Source organism: Arachis ipaensis, chromosome B9 (assembly GCF_059453495.1).
Source record: "Arachis ipaensis isolate K30076 ecotype BB chromosome B9, ASM5945349v1, whole genome shotgun sequence".
Lineage (NCBI taxonomy): Eukaryota > Viridiplantae > Streptophyta > Magnoliopsida > Fabales > Fabaceae > Arachis > Arachis ipaensis.
The window spans coordinates 136492946-136514667 of NC_142444.1; the positions used below are offsets into that span (position 1 = coordinate 136492946).

At 38.2% G+C, this 21722-nt stretch overlaps 3 non-coding genes across 3 annotated transcripts; all 3 read left to right on the forward strand.

Annotated features, from left to right (window-relative positions):
- The first annotated feature begins 890 nt into the window (after positions 1–890).
- LOC148546474 (small nucleolar RNA R71) lies at positions 891–998 on the forward strand. The gene has a single exon (XR_015901941.1). It is a non-coding gene; the product is annotated as a small nucleolar RNA R71 (small nucleolar RNA).
- A 7359-nt stretch (positions 999–8357) lies between these two features.
- Positions 8358–8465, forward strand: LOC148546475 (small nucleolar RNA R71). Its single transcript, XR_015900761.1, has one exon. It is a non-coding gene; the product is annotated as a small nucleolar RNA R71 (small nucleolar RNA).
- Positions 8466–16729: 8264 nt separating this feature from the next.
- Positions 16730–16837, forward strand: LOC148546476 (small nucleolar RNA R71). The gene has a single exon (XR_015900762.1). It is a non-coding gene; the product is annotated as a small nucleolar RNA R71 (small nucleolar RNA).
- The last annotated feature ends 4885 nt before the right edge of the window (positions 16838–21722 follow it).

Here is a 21722-nt window from a genome sequence, read left to right on the forward strand (position 1 = left end):
TCAGTGTGAACCTCAGATTCCCATGGTTCCTCATTAGGGAACTCCATGGAGGTCAGTGGGCTTCCATTGAGGTCTTCCTCAGTGGGAATCACTGCCTCTTCCTCCTCTCCATGTTCGGCCATGTGAGATGTGGTTATGGCCTTGCACTCTCTTTTTGGATTTTCTTCTGTATTGCTTGGGAGAGTACTAGGAGGAAGTTCAGTAATTTTCTTACTCAGCTGACCCAATTGTGCCTCCAAATTTCTAATGGAGGACCTTGTTTTAGTCATGAAACTTTGAGTGGTTTTGATTAAATCAGAGACAATGGTTGCTAAGTCAGAGTGGCTCTGCTTAGAATTCTCTGTCTGTTGCTAAAAAGATGATGGAAAAGGCTTGCCATTGCTAAACCTGTTTCTTCCACCATTGTTGTTGTTGAAACCTTGTTGAGGTCTCTGTTGATCCTTCCATGAGAGATTTAGATGATTTCTCCATGAAGGATTATAGGTGTTTCCATAGGGTTCTCCCATGTAATTCACCTCTTCCATTGCTGGGTTCTCAGGATCATAAGCTTCTTCTTCAGAGGAAGCTTCTTTAGTACTGCCTGTTGCTGCTTGTATTCCAGACAGACTTTGAGAAATCATATTGACTTGCTGAGTCAATATTTTATTCTGAGCCAATATGGCATTCAGAGTATCAATCTCAAGAACTCCTTTCTTCTGAGTTGTTCCATTATTCACAGAATTCCTTTCAGAAGTGTACATGAATTGGTTATTTGTAACCATTTCAATGAGTTCTTGAGCTTCTGCAGGCGTCTTCTTCAGATGAAGAGATCCTCCAGCAGAGCTATCCAATGACATCTTGGATAGTTCAGACAGACCATCATAGAAGATTCCTATGATGCTCCATTCTGAAAGCATGTCAGTAGGGCACCTTCTGATCAATTGCTTGTATCTCTCCCAAGCTTCATAGAGGGATTCACCATCCTTCTGTCTAAAGGTTTGGACTTCCACTCTAAGCTTACTCAATTTTTGAGGTGGAAAGAACTTTGCCAAGAAGGCATTGACTAGCTTTTTCCAAGAGTTCAGGCTTTCCTTAGGTTGTGAATCCAACCATGTTCTAGCTCTGTCTCTTACAGCAAAAGGAAAGAGCATAAGTCTGTAGACTTCAGGGTCAACCCCATTGGTCTTGACAGTGTCACAGATTTGCAGAAATTCAGCTAAGAACTGATGAGGATCTTCCAATGGAAGTCCATGAAACTTGCAATTCTGTTGCATTAGAGAAACCAATTGAGGCTTAAGCTCAAAGTTGTTTGCTCCAATGGCAGGGATTAAGATGCTTCTCCCATAGAAATCAGGAGTAGGTGTAGTAAAGTCACCAAGCACCTTCCTTGCATTGTTGGCATTGTTGTTGTTTTCGGCTGCCATGGTTTCTTCTTCCTTGAAAAGCTCTGTTAGGCCCTCTAAAGAGAATTGTTCTTTAGCTTCTCTTAGCTTTCTCTTCAAGGTCCTTTCAGGTTCAGGATCAGCTTGAACAAGTATGCCTTTATCTTTGTTCCTGCTCATATGAAAGAGAAGAGAACAAGAAAGTATGGAATCCTCTATGTCACAGTATAGAGATTCCTTGAAGTGTCAGAAGAAAAGAAGAATAGAAGGAGAGGATAGAGAAGAGGGAATTCGAACTTATCAAGAAGGACAGAGTTCGAATTGCACCTTGATGAGGAGTCTTAGTCCTTTAAATAGAAGGATGTGAAAAGAGGGGAAGAATTTTTGAAAATAATTTAAAAAGATTTTGAAATAATTAAAAAGAAATTTGAAAATTTGATTGAGATTTTCGAAAACTAAGATTGGGAAAGAAATAAAGTGATTTTTAAAAAAGATTTTGAAATTAGAAAAATATATGATTGAAAAAAAATTAATTTTGAAAAAGATGTGATTGAGAAGATATGTTTGAAAAGATATGATTGAAAATCAATTTAGAAAAAGAAAATTTTTAAAATTAAACTTGATTACTTGACTATCAAGAAATTAAAAGATATGATTTCAAAATTTAAAGTTTGATCCTTTCTTAATAGGCAAGTAACAACTTGAAAATTTTTGAAGTAAATCTTGAATTGAAGCAAAGATTTTTGAAAATAGTGAAAATAAATATAAAATGGAAAGAAATTGATTTTGAAAGAGATATGATTGAAAAGATATGATTTGAAAAAGATTTGATTTTGAAAAATTATGAAAACTTGAAAAAAATGTGAATTAAAAATAAAATCTTCCCTCTAGTGTCATCCTGGCGTTAAACGCCCAGAATGGTGCCCATTCTGGCGTTTAACGCCCAAATCTCTACCTTTTTGGGCGTTAAACGCCCAGCCAGGTACCCTGGCTGGCGTTTAAACGCCAGTTTTCTTTCTTCACTGGGCGTTTTGAACGCCCAGCTTTTTCTGTTTGATTCCTCTGCTGAATGTTCTGAATCTTCAATTCTCTGTATTATTGACTTGAAGAGACATAGTTTTTAAAAAATATTTTTGAATTTTTAATGATGAGAAATAATAAAAATGTAACTAAGATCAAATGAACAATGCATGCAAGACACCAAACTTAAAAATTTGTATACTAAGGACTATAACAAATTGAAAATGCATGTAAGAAACAACAAATCACACAAAACAAGAGAATTTAAAGATCAGAGCAATGAAATCATCAAGAACAACATGAAGATCAATGAAGAACAATATGTATAAATTCGAAAAATGCAAGAAGAAGAAAGTCATGCGATTGACACTGGTGCACGAAGTTGTGATCTCCAGGTTCTAACAAATCCTGGTAATGGCTCCAAAGCTTGGTGCTCTGATCTTAATTCATAATTGTCACAACTTCGATACAACTAACCAGCAAGTGCACTGGGTCGTCCAAGTAATACCTTACGTGAGTAAGGGTCGAATCCCACGGAGATTGTTGGTATGAAGCAAGCTATGGTCACCTTGCAAATCTCAGTCAGGCGGATTTAAATATGATACTTTATTAGATTAAAATAAACAATAAAAGGGATAGAGATACTTATGTAGATTTATTGGCAGGGATTTCAGATAAGCGAATGGAGATGCTTTTCGTTCCTCTGAACCTCTGCTTTCCTGCTATCTTCATCCAATCAGTCTTACTCCTTTCCATGGCTGGCTTTATGTGATACATCACCATTGTCAATGGCTACTTTCGGTCATCTCTCGGGAAAATGATCCAATGCCCTGTCACGGCACGGCTAATCGTCTGGAGGCATCACCCTTGCCAATGGCTTCATCTTATCCTCTCAGTGAATAATATGCTCACGCACCCTGTCACGGCACGGCTATTCATCTGTCGGTTCTCGATCATGCTGGAATAGGATTTACTATCCTTTTGCGTCTGTCGCTAACGCCCTGCAATCGCGAGTTAGGAGCTCGTCACAGTCATTCAATCATTGAATTCTACTCGGAATACCACAGACAAGGTTTAGACTTTCCGGATTCTCTTGAATGCCGCCATCATTCTAGCTTACGCCACGAAGATTCAGGTTAGGAGATCTAAGAGATACTCATTCTAGCTTAATTCATGTAGAACAGAAGTGTTTGTCAGGCACGCGTTCATAGGGGAGATGGTGATGAGCGTCACACATAATCATCACCTTCATCACGTTCTTGGGTGCGAATGGATATCTTAGAAACGAAATAAGAAGAATTGAATAGAAAACAGTAGTACTTTGCATTAATCTTTGAGGAACAGCAGAGCTCCACACTTTAATCTATGGAGTGTAGAAACTCTACCGTTGAAAATACATAAGTGAAAGGTCCAGGCATGGCCGAGATGGCCAGCCCCTCTGATCTAAGAACCAGGCGTCCCAAGATGTCTAATACAATAGTAAGAGGTCCTATTTATAATAAACTAGTCACTAGGGTTTACATGAGTAAGTATTTGATGCATAAATCCACTTCCGGGGCCCACTTGGTGTGTGTTTGGGCTGAGCTTAAGTGTAGCACGTGCAGAGGCCATTTGTGGAGTTGAACGCCAGTTTCTGTGCCAGTTTGGGCGTTCAACTCTGGTTTTGGATCCTTTTCTGGCGCTGGATGCCAGATTTGGGCAGAAGGCTGGCGTTGAACGCCAGTTTACGTCGTCAATTCTTGGCCAAAGTATGGACTATTATATATTGCTGGAAAGCCCTAGATGTCTACTTTCCAACTCAATTGGAAGCGCACCATTTCGAGTTCTGTAGCTCCAGAAAATCCACTTTGAGTGCAGGGAGGTCAGAATCCAACAGCATCAGCAGTCCTTCTTCAACCTCTGAATCTGATTTCTGCTCAAGTCCCTCAATTTCAGCCAGAAAATACCTGAAATCACAGAAAAACACACAAACTCATAGTAAAGTCCAGAAATGTGAATTTAACACAAAATTTATTAAAAACATCCCTAAAAGTAACTAGATCCTACTAAAAACATACTAAAAATAATGTCAAAAAGCGTATAAATTATCCGCTCATCACAACACCAAACTTAAATTGTTGCTTGTCCCCAAGCAACTGAAAATCAAAATAGGATAAAAAGAATAGAATATACTATAAATTCCAAACTATCAATGAAACAGAGTTTCAATCATATGAGCGGGACTTATAGCTTTTTGCCTCTTGAATAGTTTTGGCATCTCACTTTATCCATTGAGGTTCAGAATGATTGGCATCTATAGGAACTCGGAGTTCAGATAGTGTTATTGATTCTCCTAGTTCAGTATGATGATTCTTGAACACAGCTATTTTATGAGTCTTGGCCGTGGCCCTAAGCACTTTGTTTTCCAGTATTACCACCGGATACATAAATGCCACAGACACATAATTGGGTGAACCTTTTCAGATTGTGACTCAGCTTTGCTAAAGTCCCCAATTAGAGGTGTCCAGGGTTCTTAAGCACACTCTTTGTTTTTGCTTTGGACCTTGACTTTAACCGCTCAGTCTCAAGTTTTCACTTGACACCTACACGCCACAAGCACATGGTTAGGGACAGCTTGGTTTAGCCGCTTAGACCAGGATTTTATTCCTTTAGGCCTTCCTATCCACTGATGCTCAAAGCCTTGGGATCCTTTTTATTTGCCCTTGCCTTTTGGTTTTAAGGGTTATTGGCTTTTTCTGCTTGCTTTTTTTTTCTTTCTATTTTTTTTTATATTTTTTTTTTCGCCTATTTTTTTTTTCTTTTTCTTTTCTTTTTCTGCAAGCTTTGTTTTTTTTTGCTGCTTTTTCTTGCTTCAAGAATCATTTTTATGATTTTTCAGATTATCAAATAACATGTCTCCTAGTCATCATTCTTTCAAGAGCCAACATATTTAACATTCTTAAACAACAACTTCAAAAGACATATGCACTGTTCAAGCATACATTCAGAAAAACAAGAAGCATTGTCACCACATCAATATAATTAAACTAAGTTCAAGGATAAATTCAAAACTCATGTACTTCTTGTTCTTTTGAATTAAAACAGTTTTTTTTTAAGAGAGGTGATGGATTCATAGGACATTCATAACTTTAAGACAAAGTTACTAACTACTAATGATCATGTAATGAAGACACAAACATGGATAAGCATATAACATATAAAACGAAAAAAACAGAGAAAGTAAGAACAAGGAATGAGTCCACCTTAGTGATGTCCTTGAGCTCTTCTATGTCTCTTCCTTGTCTTTGCTGCTCCTCCTTCATTGCTTTTAGATCTTCTCTGATTTCATGAAGGATGATGGAGTGCTCTTGATGTTCCACCCTTAGTTGCTTCCAATAATTGTGTGGAAGAAAATGTATCCCCTGAGGTATCTCAGGGATCTCTTGATTTGCAGTCAAATGTTCTACCACTGAGCTATAGACCCTTGATGGAAGCTTTTGTCTTCCCTTTCCTCTTTCTAGAGGTTTCTCTGGCCTTAGGTGCCATCAATGGTTATGGAAAAAACAAAAAAACAAAAAAGCTATGCTTTTACCACACCAAACTTAGAATGTTGCTCGCCCTCGAGCAAAAGAAGAAAGAATAAAAGAATAAGAAGAAGATATGGAGGAGATGGAGGGAGATGTGTATTCGGCCATATGGGTGGGATTGGGTGGGAAAGAGATGTTGAATTTTGAAGGTAGTGGTTGTATGGATGTGAGTGGTAAATGGAAAACAGAAGGGATGATCATGAATGGGAAGAGAGATGATGAGGTAGGTGGGGATCCTGTGGAGTCCACAGATCCTGAGATGATTCTGTGGGGTCTACAGATCCTGAGGTGTCAAGGCATTTACATCCCTGCACCAATTTAGGCATGTAAAATGCCCTTGCACACAACTCTGGGCGTTCAGCGCCAGGTTGGTGCCCATTTTGGGCGTTCAACGCCCCTTTGCTGCCATTTCTGGCGTTGAACGCCAGAACCATGCTTGTTCTGGGCGTTCAGCGCCAGGATGCTCCCATTCTGGGCGTTCAGCGCCAGAACTATGCTCTGTTCTGGCGTTTGAACGCCAGACAGATGCTCCTCCAGGGTGTGATTTTTCTTCTGCTGTTTTTGATTCTGTTTTTGATTTTTTTGTTTATTTTGTGACTCCACATGATCATGAACCTAAGAAAACATGAAAAACAATAAAAATAAGAATTAGATAAACATTGGGTTGCCTCCCAACAAGCACTTCTTTAATGTCAATAGCTTGACAGTGGGCTCTCATGGAGCCTCACAGATGTGCAGAGCTTTGTTGAGACTCTCCAACACCAAACTTAGAGTTTGGATATGGGAGTTCAACACCAAACTTAGAGTTTGGTTGTGGCCTCCCAACACCAAACTTAGAGTTTGACTGTGGGGGCACTGGTTGACTCTGCTTGGAGAGAAGCTTTGGCTGCTTCCTCTCCATGGTTGCAGAGGAAGATCCTTGAGTTTTGAATACAAGGGAGTTCTCATTCCATTGAAGGAATATTTCCCCTCTGTCAACATCAATCACAGCTCTTGCTGTGGCCAGGAAAGGTCTTCCTAGGATGATAGATTCATCCTCTTCCTTTCCAGTATCCAGGACTATGAAATCAGTAGGTATGTAAAGGCCCTCAACCTTTACTAATACATCTTCTACTTGTCCATAAGCCTGTCTTCTTGAGCTGTCTGCCATCTCTAGTGAGATTTTAGCAGCTTGCACCCCATAGATTCCCAGTTTCTCTATTACAGAGAGGGGCATGAGGTTTATTCCTGAACCAAGGTCACACAGAGCCTTAAAGATCATGGTGCCTATGGTGCAGGGTATTATGAACTTTCCAGGATCCTGTCTCTTCTGAGGCAATGTCAGTTGATTCAGATCACTTAGTTCATTGATGAACAAGGGAGGTTCAACTTCCCAAGCATCAATGCCAAATAATTTGGCATTCAGCTTCATGATTGCACCAAGAAACTTGGCAGTTTGCTCTTCAGTGACATCCTCATTCTCTTCAGAAGAGGAATACTCATCAGAGCTCATGAAGGGCATAAGGAGGTTCAATGGGATCTCTATGGTCTCTAGATGAGCCTCAGAGTCCTTTGGTTCCTCAGAGGGAAGTTCCTTATTGGTCACTGGACGTCCCAGGAGGTCTTTCTCATTGGGATTCACGTCCTCTCCTCTCCTCACAGGTTCGGCCAGGGCACTTATGTCAATGGCCTTGCACTCTCCTTTTGGGTTCTCTTCTGTATTGCTTGGGAGAGTACTAGGAGGGATTTCAGTGATCCTTTTACTCAGCTGGCCCACTTGTGCTTCCAGATTTCTAATGGAAGACCTTGTTTCATTCATGAAACTTACAGTGGCCTTAGATAGATCAGAGACTAGATTTGCTAAATTAGAAGCATTTTCTTCAGAGTTCTCTGTCTGTTGCTGAGTTGATGATGGAAAAGGCTTGCTATTGCTAAACCTGTTTCTTCCACCATTAATAAAGCCTTGTTGGGGCTTTTGATCCTTCCATGAGAAATTTGGATGATTTCTCCATGTTGAGTTATAGGTGTTTCCATAAGGTTCACCTAAATAATTTACCTCTGCTATTGCAGGGTTCTCAGGATCATAGGCTTCTTCTTCAGAAGATGCCTCTTGAGTACTGTTGGATGCAGCTTGCATTCCATGCAGACTCTGAGAAATCATATTGACTTGCTGAGTCAATATTTTATTCTGAGCCAATATGGCATTCAGAGTATCAACTTCAAGAACTCCCTTCTTCATAGGCGTTCCATTACTCACAGGATTCCTTTCAGAAGTGTACATGAACTGGTTATTAGCAACCATGTCAATGAGTTCTTGAGCTTCTGCAGGCGTTTTCTTTAGGTGAATGGATCCACCTGCAGAAGTGTCCAGTGACATCTTTGATAGCTCAGATAAACCATCATAGAATATATCCAGGATGGTCCATTCTGAAAGCATGTCAGAAGGACACTTTTTGGTCAACTGTTTGTATCTTTCCCAAGCTTCATAGAGGGATTCACCTTCTTTCTGTCTGAAGGTTTGAACATCAGCTCTAAGCTTGCTCAGCTTTTGAGGAGGAAAGTACTTGGCTAAGAAAGCCGTGACCAGCTTATCCCAAGAGTTCAGGCTGTCTTTAGGTTGAGAATCCAACCATAATCTAGCTCTGTCTCTTACAGCAAAAGGGAAAAGCATGAGCCTGTAGACTTCAGGATCTATTCCATTAGTCTTAACAGTATCACATATCTGCAAGAATTCAGTTAAGAACTGAAAAGGATCTTCAGATGGAAGTCTATGAAACTTGCAGTTCTGCTGCATTAGAGAAACTAATTGAGGTTTAAGCTCAAAATTGTTTGCTCCAATGGCAGGAATGGAGATGCTTCTTCCATGTAAATTGGAATTAGGTGCAGTAAAGTCACCAAGCATTCTCCTTGCATTGTTGTTGGGTTCGGCTGCCATCTCCTTTACTTGTTCGAAATTTTCAATCAAGTTGTCTCTGGATTGTTGTAATTTAGCTTCTCTTAATTTTCTCTTCAGAGTCCTTTCAGGTTCTGGATCAGCTTCAACAAGAATGCCTTTTTCTCTGTCCCTGCTCATAAGAAAGAGGAGAACAAAAGAAAAGAAGAGGAATCCTCTATGTCACAGTAAAGAGGATCCTTATTGTTAGTAGAAGAAAAGAAGAAGAAATTCGAACACAGATAGAGTAGGGGGTTCGAATTTGGTGATGATGTGAGGAAGTAATGTTAGTTAATGAATGAATAAATAGAATAGGATGAGAGAGAGGGGGGGGATTTTCGAAAATTATTTTTGAAAAGGAGTTAGTGATTTTTGAAAATTGGTTTTTGAAAGTTGTTATTTTTTTTCGAAAATTTTTTTGAAATAAAAATAAAAATAAAATAATTAGTTAATTAAAAAGAAATTTTTGAAAAAGGGGGAGATATTTTCGAAAATTAGAGAAAGAGAGTTAGTTAGGTAGTTTTGAAAAAGTTAAGAAACAAACAAAAAGTTAGTTAGTTAGTTGAAACAAATTTTGAAAAGATAGGAAGTTAGGAAGTTAGAAAAGATATTTTGAAAAGATATTTTTGAAAAAGATAAGATAAGAAGATATTTTTGAAAAGATATGATAGAAATTAGTTTTGAAAAAGATTTGATTTTTAAAATCACAATTAATGACTTGATTCATAAGAAATCACAAGATATGATTCTAGAACTTAAAATTTGAATTTTTCTTAACAAGCAAGTAACAAACTTCAAATTTTTGAACCAAAACATTAATTGTTTAAGTTATTTTCGAAAATTATGATTTAAAATGAGAAAAAGATTTTTGAAAAATATTTTTGGAATTTTCGAAAATAACTAAGAATTTTGAAAAAGATTTGATTTTTGAAAAAGATTTTGAAAAAGATAAGATTTTCAAATTTGAAAATTTGATTTGACTCATAAGAAACAACTTGATTTTAAAAATTTTTGAAAAAGTCAATCCAAATTTTCGAATTTGATGAGAGAAAAAGGGAAAGATATTTTTTTGATTTTTGAAATTTTTATGAAAAACATGAAAATTATGCAATGCATGAAATTTTTAGATCAAAACATGTGATGCATGCAAGAATGCTATGAATGTCAAGATGAACACCAAGAACACTTTGAATGTCATGATGAACATCAAGAACATATTTTTGAAAAATTTTTAATGCAAAGAAAACATGCAAGACACCAAACTTAGAATTCTTTAATGCTTAGACACTAAGAATTCAAGAATGCATATGATAAACATGAAAAGACACAAAACAAAAAATCATCAAGATCAAACAAGAAGACTTACCAAGAACAACTTGAAGATCATGAAGAACACTATGAATGCATGAAATTTTCGAAAAAAATGCAAGATGCATATGCAAGTGACACCAAACTTATAATGTGACTCAAGACTCAAACAAGAAACAGAAAATATTTTTGATTTTTATGATTTTCTAATTTTTTTGGATTTTTATTTTATATTTTTCGAAAATTAAAAGAAAATTAAGGATTCCAAAATTTTTAATATGAATTCCAGGAATCTTGCCATGTTAGTCTAAAGCTTCAGTCCAGGAATTAGACATGGCTCACTAGCCAGCCAAGCTTTCAATGAAAGCTCCGGTCCAAAACACTAGACATGGCCAATGGCCAGCCAAGCTTCAGCAGGTGATCGTGGATCAACAGCGGGTAGATCAGGAACAGTAGCAGGTGGATTAGCTCCAACTAGCTTGCTCTTGATAACCAATTGCAAGCCTCAGTCCAAATGAATTTAGACATGGCTTTACAGCCAGCCAGGATGTAACATATAATTACATGGGCTGGAGTGATTAGTTGAATACCAATCCCAAAGTAGTTTGGGTATGGCTTTACAGCCAGATATGATTCAACATATTTCATGAAACACTAGAATTCATTCTTAAAAATTTTGAAGCCATAAAATAATTTATTTTTGAAAACATTTTTATTTTTTTCGAAAATAGATGAGAAAATTTTAGAAATATTTTTTGAAAAATTTTCGAAAATAAAATAAAAAGAAAATTACCTAATCTGAGCAACAAGATGAACCGTTAGTTGTCCATACTCAAACAATCCCCGGCAACGGCACCAAAAACTTGGTGCTGTTGCCGGATCAAACTTGGCACTGATGTTACTGGACCAAAAGCTTGCCGAAAACTCGAACAATCCCCGGCAACGGCGCCAAAAACTTGGTGCACGAAGTTGTGATCTCCAGGTTCTAACAAATCCTGGTAATGGCTCCAAAGCTTGGTGCTCTGATCTTAATTCATAATTGTCACAACTTCGATACAACTAACCAGCAAGTGCACTGGGTCGTCCAAGTAATACCTTACGTGAGTAAGGGTCGAATCCCACGGAGATTGTTGGTATGAAGCAAGCTATGGTCACCTTGCAAATCTCAGTCAGGCGGATTTAAACATGATACTTTATTAGATTAAAATAAACAATAAAAGGGATAGAGATACTTATGTAGATTTATTGGCAGGGATTTCAGATAAGCGAATGGAGATGCTTTTCGTTCCTCTGAACCTCTGCTTTCCTGCTATCTTCATCCAATCAGTCTTACTCCTTTCCATGGCTGGCTTTATGTGATACATCACCATTGTCAATGGCTACTTTCGGTCATCTCTCGGGAAAATGATCCAATGCCCTGTCACGGCACGGCTAATCGTCTGGAGGCATCACCCTTGCCAATGGCTTCATCTTATCCTCTCAGTGAATAATATGCTCACGCACCCTGTCACGGCACGGCTATTCATCTGTCGGTTCTCGATCATGCTGGAATAGGATTTACTATCCTTTTGCGTCTGTCACTAACGCCCTGCAATCGCGAGTTAGGAGCTCGTCACAGTCATTCAATCATTGAATTCTACTTGGAATACCACAGACAAGGTTTAGACTTTCCGGATTCTCTTGAATGCCGCCATCATTCTAGCTTACGCCACGAAGATTCAGGTTAGGAGATCTAAGAGATACTCATTCTAGCTTAATTCATGTAGAACAGAAGTGTTTGTCAGGCACGTGTTCATAGGGGAGATGGTGATGAGCGTCACACATAATCATCACCTTCATCACGTTCTTGGGTGCGAATGGATATCTTAGAAACGAAATAAGAAGAATTGAATAGAAAACAGTAGTACTTTGCATTAATCTTTGAGGAACAGCAGAGCTCCACACTTTAATCTATGGAGTGTAGAAACTCTACCGTTGAAAATACATAAGTGAAAGGTCCAGGCATGGCCGAGATGGCCAGCCCCTCTGATCTAAGAACCAGGCGTCCCAAGATGTCTAATACAATAGTAAGAGGTCCTATTTATAATAAACTAGTCACTAGGGTTTACATGAGTAAGTATTTGATGCATAAATCCACTTCCGGGGCCCACTTGGTGTGTGTTTGGGCTGAGCTTAAGTGTAGCACGTGCAGAGGCCATTTGTGGAGTTGAACGCCAGTTTCTGTGCCAGTTTGGGCGTTCAACTCTGGTTTTGGATCCTTTTCTGGCGCTGGATGCCAGATTTGGGCAGAAGGCTGGCGTTGAACGCCAGTTTACGTCGTCAATTCTTGGCCAAAGTATGGACTATTATATATTGCTGGAAAGCCCTAGATGTCTACTTTCCAACTCAATTGGAAGCGCACCATTTCGAGTTCTGTAGCTCCAGAAAATCCACTTTGAGTGCAGGGAGGTCAGAATCCAACAGCATCAGCAGTCCTTCTTCAACCTCTGAATCTGATTTCTGCTCAAGTCCCTCAATTTCAGCCAGAAAATACCTGAAATCACAGAAAAACACACAAACTCATAGTAAAGTCCAGAAATGTGAATTTAACACAAAATTTATTAAAAACATCCCTAAAAGTAACTAGATCCTACTAAAAACATACTAAAAATAATGTCAAAAAGCGTATAAATTATCCGCTCATCACAACACCAAACTTAAATTGTTGCTTGTCCCCAAGCAACTGAAAATCAAAATAGGATAAAAAGAATAGAATATACTATAAATTCCAAACTATCAATGAAACAGAGTTTCAATCATATGAGCGGGACTTATAGCTTTTTGCCTCTTGAATAGTTTTGGCATCTCACTTTATCCATTGAGGTTCAGAATGATTGGCATCTATAGGAACTCGGAGTTCAGATAGTGTTATTGATTCTCCTAGTTCAGTATGATGATTCTTGAACACAGCTATTTTATGAGTCTTGGCCGTGGCCCTAAGCACTTTGTTTTCCAGTATTACCACCGGATACATAAATGCCACAGACACATAATTGGGTGAACCTTTTCAGATTGTGACTCAGCTTTGCTAAAGTCCCCAATTAGAGGTGTCCAGGGTTCTTAAGCACACTCTTTGTTTTTGCTTTGGACCTTGACTTTAACCGCTCAGTCTCAAGTTTTCACTTGACACCTACACGCCACAAGCACATGGTTAGGGACAGCTTGGTTTAGCCGCTTAGACCAGGATTTTATTCCTTTAGGCCTTCCTATCCACTGATGCTCAAAGCCTTGGGATCCTTTTTATTTGCCCTTGCCTTTTGGTTTTAAGGGTTATTGGCTTTTTCTGCTTGCTTTTTTTTTCTTTCTATTTTTTTTTATATTTTTTTTTTTCGCCTATTTTTTTTTCTTTTTCTTTTCTTTTTCTGCAAGCTTTGTTTTTTTTTGCTGCTTTTTCTTGCTTCAAGAATCATTTTTATGATTTTTCAGATTATCAAATAACATGTCTCCTAGTCATCATTCTTTCAAGAGCCAACATATTTAACATTCTTAAACAACAACTTCAAAAGACATATGCACTGTTCAAGCATACATTCAGAAAAACAAGAAGCATTGTCACCACATCAATATAATTAAACTAAGTTCAAGGATAAATTCAAAACTCATGTACTTCTTGTTCTTTTGAATTAAAACAGTTTTTTTTTAAGAGAGGTGATGGATTCATAGGACATTCATAACTTTAAGACAAAGTTACTAACTACTAATGATCATGTAATGAAGACACAAACATGGATAAGCATATAACATATAAAACGAAAAAAACAGAGAAAGTAAGAACAAGGAATGAGTCCACCTTAGTGATGTCCTTGAGCTCTTCTATGTCTCTTCCTTGTCTTTGCTGCTCCTCCTTCATTGCTTTTAGATCTTCTCTGATTTCATGAAGGATGATGGAGTGCTCTTGATGTTCCACCCTTAGTTGCTTCCAATAATTGTGTGGAAGAAAATGTATCCCCTGAGGTATCTCAGGGATCTCTTGATTTGCAGTCAAATGTTCTACCACTGAGCTATAGACCCTTGATGGAAGCTTTTGTCTTCCCTTTCCTCTTTCTAGAGGTTTCTCTGGCCTTAGGTGCCATCAATGGTTATGGAAAAAACAAAAAAACAAAAAAGCTATGCTTTTACCACACCAAACTTAGAATGTTGCTCGCCCTCGAGCAAAAGAAGAAAGAATAAAAGAATAAGAAGAAGATATGGAGGAGATGGAGGGAGATGTGTATTCGGCCATATGGGTGGGATTGGGTGGGAAAGAGATGTTGAATTTTGAAGGTAGTGGTTGTATGGATGTGAGTGGTAAATGGAAAACAGAAGGGATGATCATGAATGGGAAGAGAGATGATGAGGTAGGTGGGGATCCTGTGGAGTCCACAGATCCTGAGATGATTCTGTGGGGTCTACAGATCCTGAGGTGTCAAGGCATTTACATCCCTGCACCAATTTAGGCATGTAAAATGCCCTTGCACACAACTCTGGGCGTTCAGCGCCAGGTTGGTGCCCATTTTGGGCGTTCAACGCCCCTTTGCTGCCATTTCTGGCGTTGAACGCCAGAACCATGCTTGTTCTGGGCGTTCAGCGCCAGGATGCTCCCATTCTGGGCGTTCAGCGCCAGAACTATGCTCTGTTCTGGCGTTTGAACGCCAGACAGATGCTCCTCCAGGGTGTGATTTTTCTTCTGCTGTTTTTGATTCTGTTTTTGATTTTTTTGTTTATTTTGTGACTCCACATGATCATGAACCTAAGAAAACATGAAAAACAATAAAAATAAGAATTAGATAAACATTGGGTTGCCTCCCAACAAGCACTTCTTTAATGTCAATAGCTTGACAGTGGGCTCTCATGGAGCCTCACAGATGTGCAGAGCTTTGTTGAGACTCTCCAACACCAAACTTAGAGTTTGGATATGGGAGTTCAACACCAAACTTAGAGTTTGGTTGTGGCCTCCCAACACCAAACTTAGAGTTTGACTGTGGGGGCACTGGTTGACTCTGCTTGGAGAGAAGCTTTGGCTGCTTCCTCTCCATGGTTGCAGAGGAAGATCCTTGAGTTTTGAATACAAGGGAGTTCTCATTCCATTGAAGGAATATTTCCCCTCTGTCAACATCAATCACAGCTCTTGCTGTGGCCAGGAAAGGTCTTCCTAGGATGATAGATTCATCCTCTTCCTTTCCAGTATCCAGGACTATGAAATCAGTAGGTATGTAAAGGCCCTCAACCTTTACTAATACATCTTCTACTTGTCCATAAGCCTGTCTTCTTGAGCTGTCTGCCATCTCTAGTGAGATTTTAGCAGCTTGCACCCCATAGATTCCCAGTTTCTCTATTACAGAGAGGGGCATGAGGTTTATTCCTGAACCAAGGTCACACAGAGCCTTAAAGATCATGGTGCCTATGGTGCAGGGTATTATGAACTTTCCAGGATCCTGTCTCTTCTGAGGCAATGTCAGTTGATTCAGATCACTTAGTTCATTGATGAACAAGGGAGGTTCAACTTCCCAAGCATCAATGCCAAATAATTTGGCATTCAGCTTCATGATTGCACCAAGAAACTTGGCAGTTTGCTCTTCAGTGACATCCTCATTCTCTTCAGAAGAGGAATACTCATCAGAGCTCATGAAGGGCATAAGGAGGTTCAATGGGATCTCTATGGTCTCTAGATGAGCCTCAGAGTCCTTTGGTTCCTCAGAGGGAAGTTCCTTATTGGTCACTGGACGTCCCAGGAGGTCTTTCTCATTGGGATTCACGTCCTCTCCTCTCATCACAGGTTCGGCCAGGGCACTTATGTCAATGGCCTTGCACTCTCCTTTTGGGTTCTCTTCTGTATTGCTTGGGAGAGTACTAGGAGGGATTTCAGTGATCCTTTTACTCAGCTGGCCCACTTGTGCTTCCAGATTTCTAATGGAAGACCTTGTTTCATTCATGAAACTTACAGTGGCCTTAGATAGATCAGAGACTAGATTTGCTAAATTAGAAGCATTTTCTTCAGAGTTCTCTGTCTGTTGCTGAGTTGATGATGGAAAAGGCTTGCTATTGCTAAACCTGTTTCTTCCACCATTATTAAAGCCTTGTTGGGGCTTTTGATCCTTCCATGAGAAATTTGGATGATTTCTCCATGTTGAGTTATAGGTGTTTCCATAAGGTTCACCTAAATAATTTACCTCTGCTATTGCAGGGTTCTCAGGATCATAGGCTTCTTCTTCAGAAGATGCCTCTTGAGTACTGTTGGATGCAGCTTGCATTCCATGCAGACTCTGAGAAATCATATTGACTTGCTGAGTCAATATTTTATTCTGAGCCAATATGGCATTCAGAGTATCAACTTCAAGAACTCCCTTCTTCATAGGCGTTCCATTACTCACAGGATTCCTTTCAGAAGTGTACATGAACTGGTTATTAGCAACCATGTCAATGAGTTCTTGAGCTTCTGCAGGCGTTTTCTTTAGGTGAATGGATCCACCTGCAGAAGTGTCCAGTGACATCTTTGATAGCTCAGATAAACCATCATAGAATATATCCAGGATGGTCCATTCTGAAAGCATGTCAGAAGGACACTTTTTGGTCAACTGTTTGTATCTTTCCCAAGCTTCATAGAGGGATTCACCTTCTTTCTGTCTGAAGGTTTGAACATCAGCTCTAAGCTTGCTCAGCTTTTGAGGAGGAAAGTACTTGGCTAAGAAAGCCGTGACCAGCTTATCCCAAGAGTTCAGGCTGTCTTTAGGTTGAGAATCCAACCATAATCTAGCTCTGTCTCTTACAGCAAAAGGGAAAAGCATGAGCCTGTAGACTTCAGGATCTATTCCATTAGTCTTAACAGTATCACATATCTGCAAGAATTCAGTTAAGAACTGAAAAGGATCTTCAGATGGAAGTCCATGAAACTTGCAGTTCTGCTGCATTAGAGAAACTAATTGAGGTTTAAGCTCAAAATTGTTTGCTCCAATGGCAGGAATGGAGATGCTTCTTCCATGTAAATTGGAATTAGGTGCAGTAAAGTCACCAAGCATTCTCCTTGCATTGTTGTTGGGTTCGGCTGCCATCTCCTTTACTTGTTCGAAATTTTCAATCAAGTTGTCTCTGGATTGTTGTAATTTAGCTTCTCTTAATTTTCTCTTCAGAGTCCTTTCAGGTTCTGGATCAGCTTCAACAAGAATGCCTTTTTCTCTGTCCCTGCTCATAAGAAAGAGGAGAACAAAAGAAAAGAAGAGGAATCCTCTATGTCACAGTAAAGAGGATCCTTATTGTTAGTAGAAGAAAAGAAGAAGAAATTCGAACACAGATAGAGTAGGGGGTTCGAATTTGGTGATGATGTGAGGAAGTAATGTTAGTTAATGAATGAATAAATAGAATAGGATGAGAGAGAGGGGGGGGATTTTCGAAAATTATTTTTGAAAAGGAGTTAGTGATTTTTGAAAATTGGTTTTTGAAAGTTGTTATTTTTTTTCGAAAATTTTTTTGAAATAAAAATAAAAATAAAATAATTAGTTAATTAAAAAGAAATTTTTGAAAAAGGGGGAGATATTTTCGAAAATTAGAGAAAGAGAGTTAGTTAGGTAGTTTTGAAAAAGTTAAGAAACAAACAAAAAGTTAGTTAGTTAGTTGAAACAAATTTTGAAAAGATAGGAAGTTAGGAAGTTAGAAAAGATATTTTGAAAAGATATTTTTGAAAAAGATAAGATAAGAAGATATTTTTGAAAAGATATGATAGAAATTAGTTTTGAAAAAGATTTGATTTTTAAAATCACAATTAATGACTTGATTCATAAGAAATCACAAGATATGATTCTAGAACTTAAAATTTGAATTTTTCTTAACAAGCAAGTAACAAACTTCAAATTTTTGAACCAAAACATTAATTGTTTAAGTTATTTTCGAAAATTATGATTTAAAATGAGAAAAAGATTTTTGAAAAATATTTTTGGAATTTTCGAAAATAACTAAGAATTTTGAAAAAGATTTGATTTTTGAAAAAGATTTTGAAAAAGATAAGATTTTCAAATTTGAAAATTTGATTTGACTCATAAGAAACAACTTGATTTTAAAAATTTTTGAAAAAGTCAATCCAAATTTTCGAATTTGATGAGAGAAAAAGGGAAAGATATTTTTTTGATTTTTGAAATTTTTATGAAAAACATGAAAATTATGCAATGCATGAAATTTTTAGATCAAAACATGTGATGCATGCAAGAATGCTATGAATGTCAAGATGAACACCAAGAACACTTTGAATGTCATGATGAACATCAAGAACATATTTTTGAAAAATTTTTAATGCAAAGAAAACATGCAAGACACCAAACTTAGAATTCTTTAATGCTTAGACACTAAGAATTCAAGAATGCATATGATAAACATGAAAAGACACAAAACAAAAAATCATCAAGATCAAACAAGAAGACTTACCAAGAACAACTTGAAGATCATGAAGAACACTATGAATGCATGAAATTTTCGAAAAAAATGCAAGATGCATATGCAAGTGACACCAAACTTATAATGTGACTCAAGACTCAAACAAGAAACAGAAAATATTTTTGATTTTTATGATTTTCTAATTTTTTTGGATTTTTATTTTATATTTTTCGAAAATTAAAAGAAAATTAAGGATTCCAAAATTTTTAATATGAATTCCAGGAATCTTGCCATGTTAGTCTAAAGCTTCAGTCCAGGAATTAGACATGGCTCACTAGCCAGCCAAGCTTTCAATGAAAGCTCCGGTCCAAAACACTAGACATGGCCAATGGCCAGCCAAGCTTCAGCAGGTGATCGTGGATCAACAGCGGGTAGATCAGGAACAGTAGCAGGTGGATTAGCTCCAACTAGCTTGCTCTTGATAACCAATTGCAAGCCTCAGTCCAAATGAATTTAGACATGGCTTTACAGCCAGCCAGGATGTAACATATAATTACATGGGCTGGAGTGATTAGTTGAATACCAATCCCAAAGTAGTTTGGGTATGGCTTTACAGCCAGATATGATTCAACATATTTCATGAAACACTAGAATTCATTCTTAAAAATTTTGAAGCCATAAAATAATTTATTTTTGAAAACATTTTTATTTTTTTCGAAAATAGATGAGAAAATTTTAGAAATATTTTTTGAAAAATTTTCGAAAATAAAATAAAAAGAAAATTACCTAATCTGAGCAACAAGATGAACCGTTAGTTGTCCATACTCAAACAATCCCCGGCAACGGCACCAAAAACTTGGTGCTGTTGCCGGATCAAACTTGGCACTGATGTTACTGGACCAAAAGCTTGCCGAAAACTCGAACAATCCCCGGCAACGGCGCCAAAAACTTGGTGCACGAAGTTGTGATCTCCAGGTTCTAACAAATCCTGGTAATGGCTCCAAAGCTTGGTGCTCTGATCTTAATTCATAATTGTCACAACTTCGATACAACTAACCAGCAAGTGCACTGGGTCGTCCAAGTAATACCTTACGTGAGTAAGGGTCGAATCCCACGGAGATTGTTGGTATGAAGCAAGCTATGGTCACCTTGCAAATCTCAGTCAGGCGGATTTAAACATGATACTTTATTAGATTAAAATAAACAATAAAAGGGATAGAGATACTTATGTAGATTTATTGGCAGGGATTTCAGATAAGCGAATGGAGATGCTTTTCGTTCCTCTGAACCTCTGCTTTCCTGCTATCTTCATCCAATCAGTCTTACTCCTTTCCATGGCTGGCTTTATGTGATACATCACCATTGTCAATGGCTACTTTCGGTCATCTCTCGGGAAAATGATCCAATGCCCTGTCACGGCACGGCTAATCGTCTGGAGGCATCACCCTTGCCAATGGCTTCATCTTATCCTCTCAGTGAATAATATGCTCACGCACCCTGTCACGGCACGGCTATTCATCTGTCGGTTCTCGATCATGCTAGAATAGGATTTACTATCCTTTTGCGTCTGTCACTAACGCCCTGCAATCGCGAGTTAGGAGCTCGTCACAGTCATTCAATCATTGAATTCTACTTGGAATACCACAGACAAGGTTTAGACTTTCCGGATTCTCTTGAATGCCGCCATCATTCTAGCTTACGCCACGAAGATTCAGGTTAGGAGATCTAAGAGATACTCATTCTAGCTTAATTCATGTAGAACAGAAGTGTTTGTCAGGCACGTGTTCATAGGGGAGATGGTGATGAGCGTCACACATAATCATCACCTTCATCACGTTCTTGGGTGCGAATGGATATCTTAGAAACGAAATAAGAAGAATTGAATAGAAAACAGTAGTACTTTGCATTAATCTTTGAGGAACAGCAGAGCTCCACACTTTAATCTATGGAGTGTAGAAACTCTACCGTTGAAAATATATAAGTGAAAGGTCCAGGCATGGCCGAGATGGCCAGCCCCTCTGATCTAAGAACCAGGCGTCCCAAGATGTCTAATACAATAGTAAGAGGTCCTATTTATAATAAACTAGTCACTAGGGTTTACATGAGTAAGTATTTGATGCATAAATCCACTTCCGGGGCCCACTTGGTGTGTGTTTGGGCTGAGCTTAAGTGTAGCACGTGCAGAGGCCATTTGTGGAGTTGAACGCCAGTTTCTGTGCCAGTTTGGGCGTTCAACTCTGGTTTTGGATCCTTTTTTGGCGCTGGATGCCAGATTTGGGCAGAAGGCTGGCGTTGAACGCCAGTTTACGTCGTCAATTCTTGGCCAAAGTATGGACTATTATATATTGCTGGAAATCCCTAGATGTCTACTTTCCAACGCAATTGGAAGCGCACCATTTCGAGTTCTGTAGCTCCAGAAAATCCACTTTGAGTGCAGGGAGGTCAGAATCCAACAGCATCAGCAGTCCTTCTTCAACCTCTGAATCTGATTTCTGCTCAAGTCCCTCAATTTCAGCCAGAAAATACCTGAAATCACAGAAAAACACACAAACTCATAGTAAAGTCCAGAAATGTGAATTTAACACAAAATTTATTAAAAACATCCCTAAAAGTAACTAGATCCTACTAAAAACATACTAAAAATAATGTCAAAAAGCGTATAAATTATCCGCTCATCAGACACCAAACTTAAAAATTGATACTAGACTCAAACAAGAAACATAAAATATTTTTTATTTTTATGATTTTATAAATTTTTTTGTGATTTTCGAAACTTATATGAAAAATAAAATAAAGAGAATCAAAACTTTTAATAAGAATTCCAGGAATCATGCAATGTTAGTCTAAAGCTTCAGTCTAAAAAGATTAGACATGTTTGGCCAAGCTTCAGCAGGACATTACATTCAATAGCTAAATTGATGAGAATCAATTAGCTTTTGTGATGGTGGGAACATCACCTTGAAACTCTAGAATTCATTCTTAAAAATTCTGAAGAAAAGATACCTAATCTAAGCAACAAGATGAACCGTCAGTTGTCCAAACTCGAACAATCCCCGGCAACGGCGCCAAAAACTTGGTGCACGAAATTGTGATCATTAACAATGGCGCCAAAGACTTGGAGCTCTTAAACGTGAATCACACTTTATCACAATTCCGCACAACTAACCAGCAAGTGCA